We start from the raw sequence: 12852 nt of genomic DNA, 5'->3' as shown, positions 1-12852 counted from the left end.
CTCGTCTCTCAACCTCAATTTCTCAACGTCCGTTCGTCATGTCTTTAATGAGCGTTCGCCATTCAGCCTTCGTTCCTATCATCCGTGCATTATCTCTCTCGACGAACGCTCGTCATTCATCCCACATTTTTAAACGTCCGGTTATCTCTCTCGACGAACACTCGTCATTTAGTGTCCTTTACCAGTGAACGTTCGTCCTATCCCCAACGAACGCTCGTTCGGCCACTTTGATTTCTTTTGCTTATTTATTTTTTATATTTTTTTATATATTTATTATTCTCTTATCTTATTTTGTTCTATCTATTTATTTTAGACATGTACTTATCCTGAAATATATAATATTTATAGGTTAAATAAAAGAATTTACAAGAATATTTTAAAGGTTTAAGCACACGTGTGACCGCTCGCGTCGTCCTTGTGCTAAAAACCTCTTCTTCTTTTTTATAAAAAATTATTACAAAAATATTTAAAGGTTTAAGCGCACGTGTGACCGCTCGCGTCGTCCTTGTGCTAAAAACCTTTTTCTTCTTTTCTTAAATAAAATTTCAAAAATACGTTTAAAAGTTGAACACTCGTGTGATCGTTCGCATCGTCCTAGTGTTAAATACTTTTCTCTCTTATTTACGTAATATTAAACGAGGGTATGACTGTCGTGCGATCGTCCGCATCAGCCTAGTACTCAATACTCTCAAGTTTTCCCAAATAAGTAAATAACGGTATGAGTGCTCGTGTGATCATCCGCATCGTCCTAGTGCTTAATATCGTTATTTCTCTTTTTAAAAAAAATAATTAAACATATTAAAAAATCGTTTTAAAGGTATAAGTACTCGTGCGACCGTTCGCGTTGGCCTAGTACTCATTACCTTCTTTTTCTCGAAAATATTAAAAACACAAAAATCTCCAAAAATTAAAAACATCTGCTTTTCCAAACAACAAACAATCTCTTAGCTAGAACTACGTAACCCTGATTTCTCATTTTGAATGAGAATACGTAGGAGCAAGGTCAATCCTTGTCGGGCCCAAAAAACTAAAAAAATATGTTTTGTTTATTTAGAATTTTATTTTAGGAGATAATTAAACATTTTGAAAACCACATCATATTCGTGCATTTAGTTAAAGGTACTGCCTTAGGGCAGGCGTTGTGGGGTGCTAACACCTTCCCCACGCGTAACCGACTCCCGAACCCAATCTTTGGTTTTCGTGGACCGTGCTTTATCGTTTTGACGTTTTTCCGTAGTTTTCCATAATAAACTATGGTGGCGACTCCAAATCTCTTTTTAAAACCCGTTTCGTTTTGGATCGTCGTCCCGTCGCGATTCCGGTTGCGACAAATAGTAAAATTTTTGGACTATAAATTGCAAGCATGGGAAGGCTAAAACTTGCACCAAAAATTTAGAAAAATTTTGAGAGAAGAGAATTGGAGGAAATTCTAGTTGCAAAGGGGAAATTCTAGAAGTTTTCGGGGAACAATTTCTAAGCACGAGATTAAGTCTGGAATTGAGGTAAGGGAGCTAATCCTTCTTATATATGATTTTTATACATGTTATGCCATGAATATGAGTTATGAATATGTTAAAATTTTGGTAATGGTAGTTATCTATTCATTTGTATAAATTTAGTTTTCATGATTATAATTTTCTTATTTTTGAATTATTGTGGTAAAACCTTCCTTTTAATTGTTTTTACCATTAGATTTAGCTAAAAATTTAATATATGAATCCTAAGACCTATTTCTTCACTTTGACGTTCGGATCATCAATTAGAAGTCTGTACTTGGAGAAATAAATCCTACATGTTTGAGTAAATTAATTACCCCTGTAGTTCTGTTACTAAGTCCTCTTGGTAAAATATAGATTCTGACCTATTTAACCGTTAGATCAACCTTAAAATTTGATATTATTCTTAGGATATATTACTACACTTTGACCGATCGGATTTGTAATTGGAAGTCTGTGTTTTGAGAAATTAGTTTTGAAAATTTGAAAAATCTGATGAACACTATATTTCTGTTCTTAAGTTATCATGGTAAAAACTTCATATATATTTCATTTACCATTAGATTGAGCCCAAACTTTAGTATGTAGTTCATAAGACATATTAAGTCATCTTGACTGTTCAGATTTGTAATTAGATGTCTGTGCTTAGAGGAATTAGTTCCACATTTTGAATATAACCGAAAACCACTTAAAATTCTGTCCGTGAGTTACCTCGGTAAAACCTCAATATCTATCTAGTTAATCGTTGGATCAACCTGAAATTTTAATATGTAGTTTCTAACACATTGTGAATTACTTTGACCGTTCAGATTTGAAATCATAATTATATATATAGAGATATTAATTTGTATCTTCTCAGGGATCTCAATATTGCTTAATTTCTGTTTTTGGACCATTTATACAAAAATTATGAATTATAATTGTGATGATTGTATTTTATTTTATTGAATTTGAATTTATGCATCTGAACATGGTTATGAACTATAATGATATATATGAGTATGAAGTGGACATCTCAGGGTGAGATGACTGAAAGTGGTTGTGTGAGGTATTGTTGTTGTTTTGTATAATTGTAGGAGCTTTGAACTGGTATGTCTATCCCTACACTCAAAGCATTGTTCATGCTCAAATAGAGAAGAACAATGTAAGTGGTGAGAGTAGAGGGAGGTCCTCGTCTATAGTCTTTGAGTTTAAACATAGACAGATTGGGGGATTTACCTTGCTAGTGTTGGGGAGGGCCAGCTGAACTATGCAAGTGCAAATACGACCAATAGTTCGACAGTTATACAAATATGGATGAGTCGTGTGAGTGTTTGAGTCGTGGTTTAAATGGTATGCTTAAATTTTTCTTTTATATGTAACTAAGCATGATGACTTTTTCGTATCGTGTGAGGCTGAATAACATGCTTTTTATGTCTAGCTCACCCCTACTTGTTTGTGTTTGGGTATGTGCGATGATCGTATAATTCGTTATAGGGAGCAGATGAAGGAACGTCGTCTGACTTAGTGCCCAGGAAGGGAGAGATAGAAGAACTCAAGTTATGATTAAGAATTTACAAATATGAGCGTAAAATATGTATAATTCATATATCAATTATGAATTTTTAAGTGTGAAATTACGGGATGTACCGTAAATGTAATGTTACAATATATAATATATGAAATTTCAATGTGAGATATTGGGGATGTTACAGGTAGCGTGGTCCAGTACTTCTCCAGGCCAAGTCCAAACAGTATAAGTTCTCATTATGCCGAACATGAATAGATTGTCACGCATATTGCCTAAGTCTTGCCATATTTGATTAAGACAACGAACACAAGGACAAAAATATGTCTCATTCACAGACTTAGCATTTTGTTCAACATATTGCAAGAACTCCGAAACAATCTTCTCATATTCTTCACTGATAAGACGTTCATTCATCCATATTCGATCCATACTATGTTCATAAAATCATTCATCAGTTTCAGTTTTTTAACTCTCACAAGGTTAGGCCCTACCCATTCAGAAAAATTATTTTTCATAAATTGTTAAGACACATGCAAAGAAGTCTACATCATTGGTCTCCGAAATACACAAAATGAGAGTAGTCAAGGATGACCAGTATCAAATATGCATCCAGAGAACAACACAAATACTGAACTGAAAATTTATCAATCTTATCAATAAACTCCAACGTACATGTTATAGCAAATTATGAAAAATAATTTTCCCAAACTGTCCAATCGGACAATTCAAAATTTAATACAAACGATTAAAAGATTAATCGTTTGTGTTAAATTTCAAACGGAAACTAAGTTTCACTCAATGATTTGATACTTATAATTTAACATGCCAATTATAATAACACAACTATCACATGCATATTCAAAAGCTAATAACAGATGCATACTAAAAGTCAAAAACATGCATACGCAAAAGCCAATAACATGTATACACAAAAGCCAATAACATACATACAAAAAAGTTATCAACAAAGAAGCTAACATTTTTAGCAGATTAAAAAAGCAATGTAGGGAAATAGAGTAATGCAGGCCCAAAAACATAGGCCAAAAAGAGTCAAAAGCGCCACCCAAACACAAGCCAGAAACTGCACCAAAACGTAACGAAAACGAATTTTAATCGGTTCAAATGGAAGATATTTCATCAAAGAGTAATTTAATCGGAGTAAAAGTAAATTTAAACAGTCCAAGAGGAAGGAAACACACCTAGAAATGCAATGTCTAAGAGAGAAAACGCGGGGAAGACGGTGAACAGTGAGCGTAACTCCTCGCAGTTCGCGTTTTCAGTATAAATGGCTGTAGAAGTCGGGTGTTGCGGGGGTCCGAAGAGTCTATAATAGTATAGACGTCGGAGCCCTAACTAATATGACGTATTTCTGATTTAAATATTCATATTTGCGGGACTTATAGGTGTCGGTTTAGAGGGGCCACGACGTCTAAGTGAATGTTTCACCTACCTTGTCAGCCACTTAGACGTCGTTAGGAGGGCCCCGACATCTATACTATTATAGACGTTGGGGCCCCTCCTAACGGACGTCTAGGTGGTTGGAAAAATAACTCCTCACCTACCCTGTCAGCCATATAGACGTCCGTTAGGAGGGCCCTGACGTCTATAATATTATAGACGTCGGGTCCCCCCTCCTAATGGACGTCTCTATGTCCACTTATTTACAAAAATACCACTGGTCAATAATTTACGTAGGTTGTTTGGTGGATCGACGTCTATGGAGTGACGTTATAGGTCAATTCTGCACTAGTGTCAGTTACAATAATGCAAGAAAATCATAGAAAAACCAATAATTTTCCCAATTCCTTTGTTATTATTCTTTGATATTGTTGCAACCGGAATCGCAACGGGACGACGATCCAAAAAAGAACGGGTTTAGAAAGAGAGAATTAGAGTCGCCACCATAGTTTATTCTGGAAAACTACGGAAAAACCATAAAATGATAAGGCATCGTCTACGAAAATGAGATTCTAAGTTCGGGAGTCGGTTACGTGTAGGGAAGGTATTAGCACCCTACAACGCCTGCCCTAAGGCAATACCTTTAACTAAATACGCAAATATGATGTGATTTTCAAAATGTTTAACTATCCCCTTAAATAAAACTCTAAAGAAACAAAATATATTTTTAGTTTTTTGTGTTCGACAAGGATTGACCTTGCTCCTACGTATGCTCATTAAAATGAGAAATCAGGGTTACGTAGTTCTTTTAGAAGCTGCTTGAAAATTTTGTTTGAGGAATTGTTTGAGAAATTTGTTTGAGAAATTCATTATGGATAAATTTGGATTTTTGGGGAAGTGAACCTGACAAGGACTAGCCTTGCTCCTACGTATCTCCACTTTTGATGGAGAATCAAGGATCACGTAGTTCTGGCTGGTGTTGATTGTTGTTTGAAGATGTGAATGTTTTATATTTTGGTATTTTTATGTGAGAAGGAGAAAAGGTTTTTTAGCACAAGGACGATGCGAACGATCACACATGTGCCTAAACCTTTAAAATATTTTTTATTATTTTTTAGAAGAGAAGAAGAAAAGGTTCTAACACAAGGACGATGCGTGCGATCACACATGTGCCTAAACCTTTAAAACACTTTTATTATTTTTTAGAAGAGAAGAAGAAAAGGTTCTAACACAAGGACGATGCGTGCGATCACACATGTGCCTAAACCTTTAAAACATTTTTATTATTTTTTAGAAGAGAAGAAAAAAAGGTTCCAAGACAAGGACGATGCGTACGATCACACATGTGCCTAAACCTTTAAAATATTTTTTATATTTTTTTTATAACAGAAAGAGAAAAGGTTTTTAGCACAAGGACGATGCGAGCGATCACACATGTGCTTAACCTTAAAAATAATTTTTTTGTTGATTTTTTTTAGAGATGAAAAAAACAAAATTGTTTATAAATGAAAATTTAGAATAAAAAATAGTTAAAACAATTATGGAACAATAAAACCAAATTTAATAAGATAATTCAAAACAAAAAGAAGAGGTGAAGGGATAAGAACTTGGTTAGAAGATAACGATAGTTCGATTAAGATACGAGTGAAAAATAGAGGATTCAAGAGATGTAGATGTTGATATGGAGGAGAAGAGGTGTGTTGAAATGTTTCATGATAATAGGGGAGATAAGAAATGTGTGGAAAGATATGTAGTGTGGGAGAGAAGAATGAAGTAGAGTTTTGGGATGGAAATGAAGAGGTTTGGTGTGAGAGAGAAAAGATGGATATTGTGTAATTGTGTGTATGTGAAGTGAAGAGAATGTAGGTATTTATAGAGTTAAGGATGAGGAAAGTTGATGAATGAAAATAATATAATAAGTTGGTGGAAAATTTAGATGAAATAAAATATAATAGAAAAAAGTAAATAGTAAAAGTTCGTGTGGAAAATAGGTGAAAGAAATAATATAAAAAGTTGGTGGAGAAGTAGGTGATATAAAATATAGTAAATAATGAAAGTTAATGTGGAAAATAAGTGAAAGAAATAATATAAAAAGTTGGTGGAGAAGTAGGTGAAATAAAATATAGTAAATAATAAAAGTTAATATGGAAAATAAGTGAAAGAAATAATATAAAAAATGGATGGAGAAAGTAGGTGAAATAATGTTGATGAAGAAGATATAATTAAAAAATGTAAGTGAAATAATTAGAAAAGTTGGTATATAAAAATTAATAAGGAAATGAGGTGGAAAAAGTAAATGAAAAAGGTAGATAATGTGGAATGTGATATGGAGGGTGAGGTGGATGGTGATGTGGAGAGTGGGATGTGATAAGAGAAAAAGGGTGGTGAGGAAGTAAAAAAGTGTACAATTATTTCGGACCATTGAATTAAATGTTTAAAAGAAACTTTGGAGGTGTAAAAAGTAAACAAATAGTATTTTTTCATTTTGGCTTTTTTATGTTTTTTTTTTATTTATTTTTGTGAAATCTTATTTATCCGATGAAATTGGGTATTGATGGATATATATTTGCATACCAAATATATACCTAATTAATACAATAATGTGTAAAACATTTTAAATCTTAGTCCACCAAAATGGACGAAACCACAAAGAAGACCATAAAAAATTGAAGTTATAATTTTTCATGTATAAAATACCTACACTATAAACATAGCCTATATGTCTACATTCATTTTCAACTGATTAAGAAATATAAATAAAAAATATATATAATGTATGCATAATAATTCATTGTTGATGAGATTGAAAGATATTAAAATTGATAAAATACATCATAAGTAACATAAAGTAAATAATTTGTTTGAGAAATTAGATTTGAGAAGCTTAGGATTGAGTTTAACTAATTCTACCCTTTTGTAAACTTGAAATCACTTGTACCAATCACTATTCTACTATATTACAAAGGATGAGATACATTAAATCAATTTCTTGATAATGACATTTCAATTTTCCCCCTAGAACATCAACTTCCTGCAAATTCAAAAGGAAAAACTTGAATAAGAAAAACTTACTCACCATATATTTTCATAAGTCTGTAAATTTAGCTTAACCGTATTACCATCATTTGTCTTTATTAAACCCTATAAAATATTGCTACAAAAGAAAACTACATAATATATATATATACATATATATATATATATATATATATATATAATATAATATAATATATAACTATTATATTATAATATCTATATATCAACGCATAATATTAACAGTAGTACCTGGATTGTCCTTCATGCATGGTGTTATTCAAGCTTCCAAACCAGACTTTTCTAGCATATGTTACATAAATTGATCTTAAACATGGTGTGACGAGTATGCCTGTTGAAAATTTCTCCATTTTTGGAACATTCCTTACCCTTACTATGTTCAACTTAGGCAAATATAAAATTTTATTTTGCCTATAGAAACTCATTACCAACATGGGACTATAGAAACTTACCAACATGGTTATCCGGCCTACCTACCGTCCGGTACAACTGGTACAATTTCCAAGAGAAATATCCTTCAATTCACAAAATGTGAGTTTTTCTCTTCTTTCCTCTTCTTCTTCTTTAATGAAAATAATATTCTCGAACGTCTCACAATCAAAAATTTCCAAATCTGTTAGTTTCAGTGGCACTTGTAGGAGATTAAGAGACTTACATAGCTTCACTCGTAGAATTTTTAGATTTTGATAAAACTTGAAAATTTCTTTGTTGACAATGCAAATTAACTTTGGAAGATCAATCAAAGCTATTTCACATAGCTGTTGCAAAAGTTGTGTGGAAGAAGGTATTTCTTTATGGATGTTGAATATGATTTTAATTCCTTAAAATGACTCATAAAGAGTTTCTTCAAGTTCGTCAACTCTTGTAATGTCTTAGAGGAGATGACATAAACCATGTTGTCATAACTCTCAAACACAATATCATTCAATTCAAAGAAAGATTTCCCATCAGTTGTAAGCATTTCATGTGAATATGCAACCCAGTTGTGAATTTTGTCAATGATGGGCATGTTTCTATGATCAAAGATTTTAAACCAGAAAATTCCAAATGACCACTACAGATGTGTCTCAAGTTTGGGAGAGACGTAAACTCCACTTTTCTCAATAATGAGAGCTTATTTCTTGGGCTAACTTCCTCATGATGATCAAAATGCCTCTATAATTAATTCTTTTAGTTGGTATAGCCTATCAGCTGGATAACGAGAAAATATATATATTTAAGAGAGGGAACATATTTCCATTGCTCAATGTTGATAACTTGAAGTTTGTGAGACCTACGTATCAACATATGCAAAAAAGGCCCAAACATAAATACTAGTAGAAATATATATTATGATAAAAGAAATAAAAATGAATTATTATTAAAAAGATATCATATATACTAGTAGAAATATACCTTCCTATATGTGTCTATTTTTATATTATGATAAAAGAAATAAAAAGGAATTATTAAATTATAAAAGTATTTCTTAAGTTAATAAGTTTTATAATTTTATTATTATAGTTAACTTAATTTCAAAAGACAATTATAAAATCTAAATGATAAAATGCTAGTCTAAAACAATTAATTAAGAAGTTAACCCCCTTAATTAATTTTCTGGTAATACGCTTGTTTCCATATATTGATGTTTTTATTACATTAAAATCATATAGTTTTTAAAATATATATATATATATATATATATATATATATAACTTTATGATTTTTAAACTTTTATTACTTTTATGAATAATTAATTGAAAATAGTACTAAATAATATATTTTAAATGATATATTAAATTTTGTAAAAGTAATATTAAAAATTTATGTAAGACCTTTTAAAGGGAAAATTTATTTAACTGTTTTAAAATAAAGAAATATTATTTAATTATTTCTTTATTAAGTGAATAAATTATTTTTATTTGTTAAATAGTAAACTTGTCTAACTAAATATAATATCAAAGAAAATTATCAAATATTTTATCTCCTTATGTAGTAATGCATATGAATGCTATCAATTTTATATAATAATAATTAAAATAAAAATTATTATTAAATTTATAAAAATATGATCATAAATAATTATCTTTATGATTTTAGTGTGAATATAGATTTTCTTTTGTCGCGAATAGTTAATTAAGTTTTAAAAATAGTTCCAAATGACACGTTTTATGAATGGTAGACATTAACAAAAAAAATAGCTAAAAGAAAAGAATATTTATGAATGGTAATTAACAACCCCATTTAGATGACAATAATTAAAATAAAAATTAGTATTAATGATTCCATGTCAAAATGACACGTTTTATTTTAAATAGCAAATATTAAGAAAAAAAAAATTAAATGTTAAAATAAAGTAGAAAATAATAATTCCATAAATATCAAAATAGTTATAAGTAACATTAAATAATTAAACATAATTACAATATTATAATAATTAAAAGATATTACTTTTGTAAATGTTGAAATGAAAAAAAATCTTTAGAATCCGAGTAAATTTCACTAGTGCAATAAAGGGAAATGACACCGGTTAATTTCGCTTATAAACACTGGTTTTGCAACCGAGACATATACAGGCGAGGTAAAAAGTCTACCCTTTTTGTCTCGGTTCTGAACCGAGACATAAAGATATATGCTTTTGCTTCGGTTAAAATACAACCGAGCCAGTAGAGGGTGTTTCTTTTTTACTTTCTGCTAGACTTTTGGCCTCGGTTTATTGTTGAACCGAGGTAGTAAAAGGGTTTATTTATTTTTTTCCTCTAATTATATGCCTCGGTCTTATGCCTATGCTCAAGCTCCTTGACAAAGTTAATAGCACCTCCAATTATAGAAGCTTAATCACCCTTCAATGGCCAACTAGACCAAACAACAAGAGACAATATCTTGAGAACATGAAAAAATGTACAATCCGACACTTACATGTATTTCTGGTTCTTGAAACTCATAAACCTTTGTTTTATTAAACCAAACAAATTCTGAGATTGCTTATAATGCTACAAGAAGAAAAGTCGCACAACTTGTAAAAACCATCACATACAAAGATCCAACACCCTACAAATGCATAATTTCTCCATCATCACCATTACTTTCTACAAATTATAGGTAAAATTCATGAATAATACAAAGTGTAATAGCAAGCATACCTTGAAGGAGAGAAAGGAGGAGGTTGCTGATGAAGTAAGTCCTGTGAAACCTATATCATAAGCAATGCTACAATTTGGTTTGAACAATCCAAAGTTTCTCTCAGACGTTGGACCAGGCTTCAAATTCTCGTTAAACAAAGCAAAAATATAAGCTCTCACAACCATCTTAGGCCTATAAGGGGTACCCGAGGAGAGGTGGGAATCGATGGTAGTTGAACTTGGAAGAGGTGGGAATCGGTGATAGAAAGAACAGGGGCGTGGTACAAGAGGGTCTTCTTCATCCCCGCGGTGCGGTCGCCATGGGCCACAAGGCGGTCCTTTCCAGTAGCCCTTCTCGGTGGCGCGGTTGGTCCTGGAGCCATTTCCATACTTGCGGTCCATCACGCTGAAGAAGTACCATTCCAAGTCCTTCATCTTCAGCTTCGACAGAGCTGAAAAGTGTAAGACCGTAGAACCTCAAGAACGTACCTAGTTGTAAAACGTTTAAGTTATAATGTAAAATAAACTCCTGTCAGACTTGACATGGTTTACTATTTTAATTATAACTTTTTGTAGGAAATGTCATTTTAGTTGATTCTTTTTTTATTGGATAGTAGACTCAAAGAGCTTCGATTTGAGTACTCATACGCGTATTTTCGACTTCAGTAAGGGGATCAACCGGACTCTCAAAGTTGCAAAAAATTGTGCTGCTGGGGGGACTTGCGTGAGCAGTATTTTTTTGGAATGTAGACAATGTGAGCTGGTTGGCTGCGGTTCCTTTTTGCAGGAATAATTTTGGGACCCTTTCAGACATTCCCTCCATGTTTTGGGTCTGGAAAAGAGTATGCAGTATTGTTTTATTGAATTATCATTACTAAATAACAAATCCATGGGTCCTTTTGTGTCTAGGAATCATTTCCTTTAATTCCAAAGCTAAATGGGTGTCTTGGCCTGTGCAAGAAGAGAGGAATTCCAAGAAACTAGAGTTCTACCAAGGTTGTGAAAGAGATCAAGTTAAAGTGTTCAAGGCTAAAGGTAAGGGGGTTTAACTTGGGATATAACATAGTGTATGATGGGTAGAAGGTAACCATATAAAGTTGTTGCATGCTTTCTTCCTTGTGTGTTGAGATTAAATTTAACATGTTGAAGCATGTGTTTTTCTTTTTGGTTGTAAGTTTTGAGTTTTGGGTATAACATGAGTTTTGGGTATAACACGCAAAAGATAAAAATGAACTTTTGCAATTTTTCCCAGATTTATTTGAGACCCTTCCCGAAGTCCAAAATAGTTGTATGAATAATCAAATTAAAGATAATTGAGTCTAGTTCCCAACAAATCAAGAATCAACGCAATTGAAGTTTTGTAGAGAGAGTAATGAGCAAAACAATCATCAAAGGTCAAAACTGAGAAGACCAGAGCGTGGTTAAATTTTTTAATTTTTACTAATTTTACTGCAGCTAGCCCTGTAGTCCAAAAATTTCAAGTTTTGTGTCCAAAGAAAGATAATTAAGTCTAGTTTCCAACAAAGCAAGAACCAACTCAATTGGAGTTCGGTAGAGACAGTAATGAGCAAAACAGTCATCAAAGGTCAAAGCTGAGCATACCAGAGTGTGATTAAATTTTCCAGTTTTTAATAATTTTACTGCAGCTAGCCCTGTAGTCAAAAATTTCGGGTGTTGTGTTCAAAGAAAGATATATGAGTCTAGTTTCCAATAAAAAAGAAATCAACTCATTTGGAGTTATGTACAAAGATTTATGAGTAAAATTACAAGCAAAGGTCAGTGTGGACACATTCAATTTTACTCGTTGGGAGCACTTATCTACACTCTTTGGCCAAGAGTGTGGGTAAGAGGGTATTGAGAATTCTCTTCCATTGTTGGAAGAGGAAAGAATGAATTATGAGAATGAGAGGAGTGAAAGAGATGTTGGGTGATGATTGTGATGGTAAAATTGTGAGAGTAAGCGTTCTGTCATTTCCTTAGAATTTTTGTCGAATCAATGAAGTTTGTATTGTGATACGATAGTGTGTTGAGTCTCTGTGGAGACTGAGGTTCGAGTGTCACCCTTTACTCGTGCGCGGGGACTGGAGGGGGTTGGATGTCTCGCTCAATGACTTCAGCTCGTGTGAGTATAGTGCTCGGTGGGTGAGCCTGACCGAAGTTTTTACTCGTAATTCCTTGAGGAGTCGGGGAGATAGGTCTGAAGTTGCGATGGAAGACGACTTGAATCGCCCTGTTTTGCGAAACAGGTTTGGTATGACAAAATTTAAGGAAACAACAGAAGCTTGAGTAAATG

The sequence above is a fragment of the Vigna umbellata genome, chromosome 5 (assembly GCF_029865625.1).
Source record: "Vigna umbellata cultivar VRB3 chromosome 5, Vumbellata_1.0, whole genome shotgun sequence".
Taxonomy (NCBI): Eukaryota; Viridiplantae; Streptophyta; class Magnoliopsida; order Fabales; family Fabaceae; genus Vigna; species Vigna umbellata.
This window is presented reverse-complemented; position numbering follows the sequence as displayed.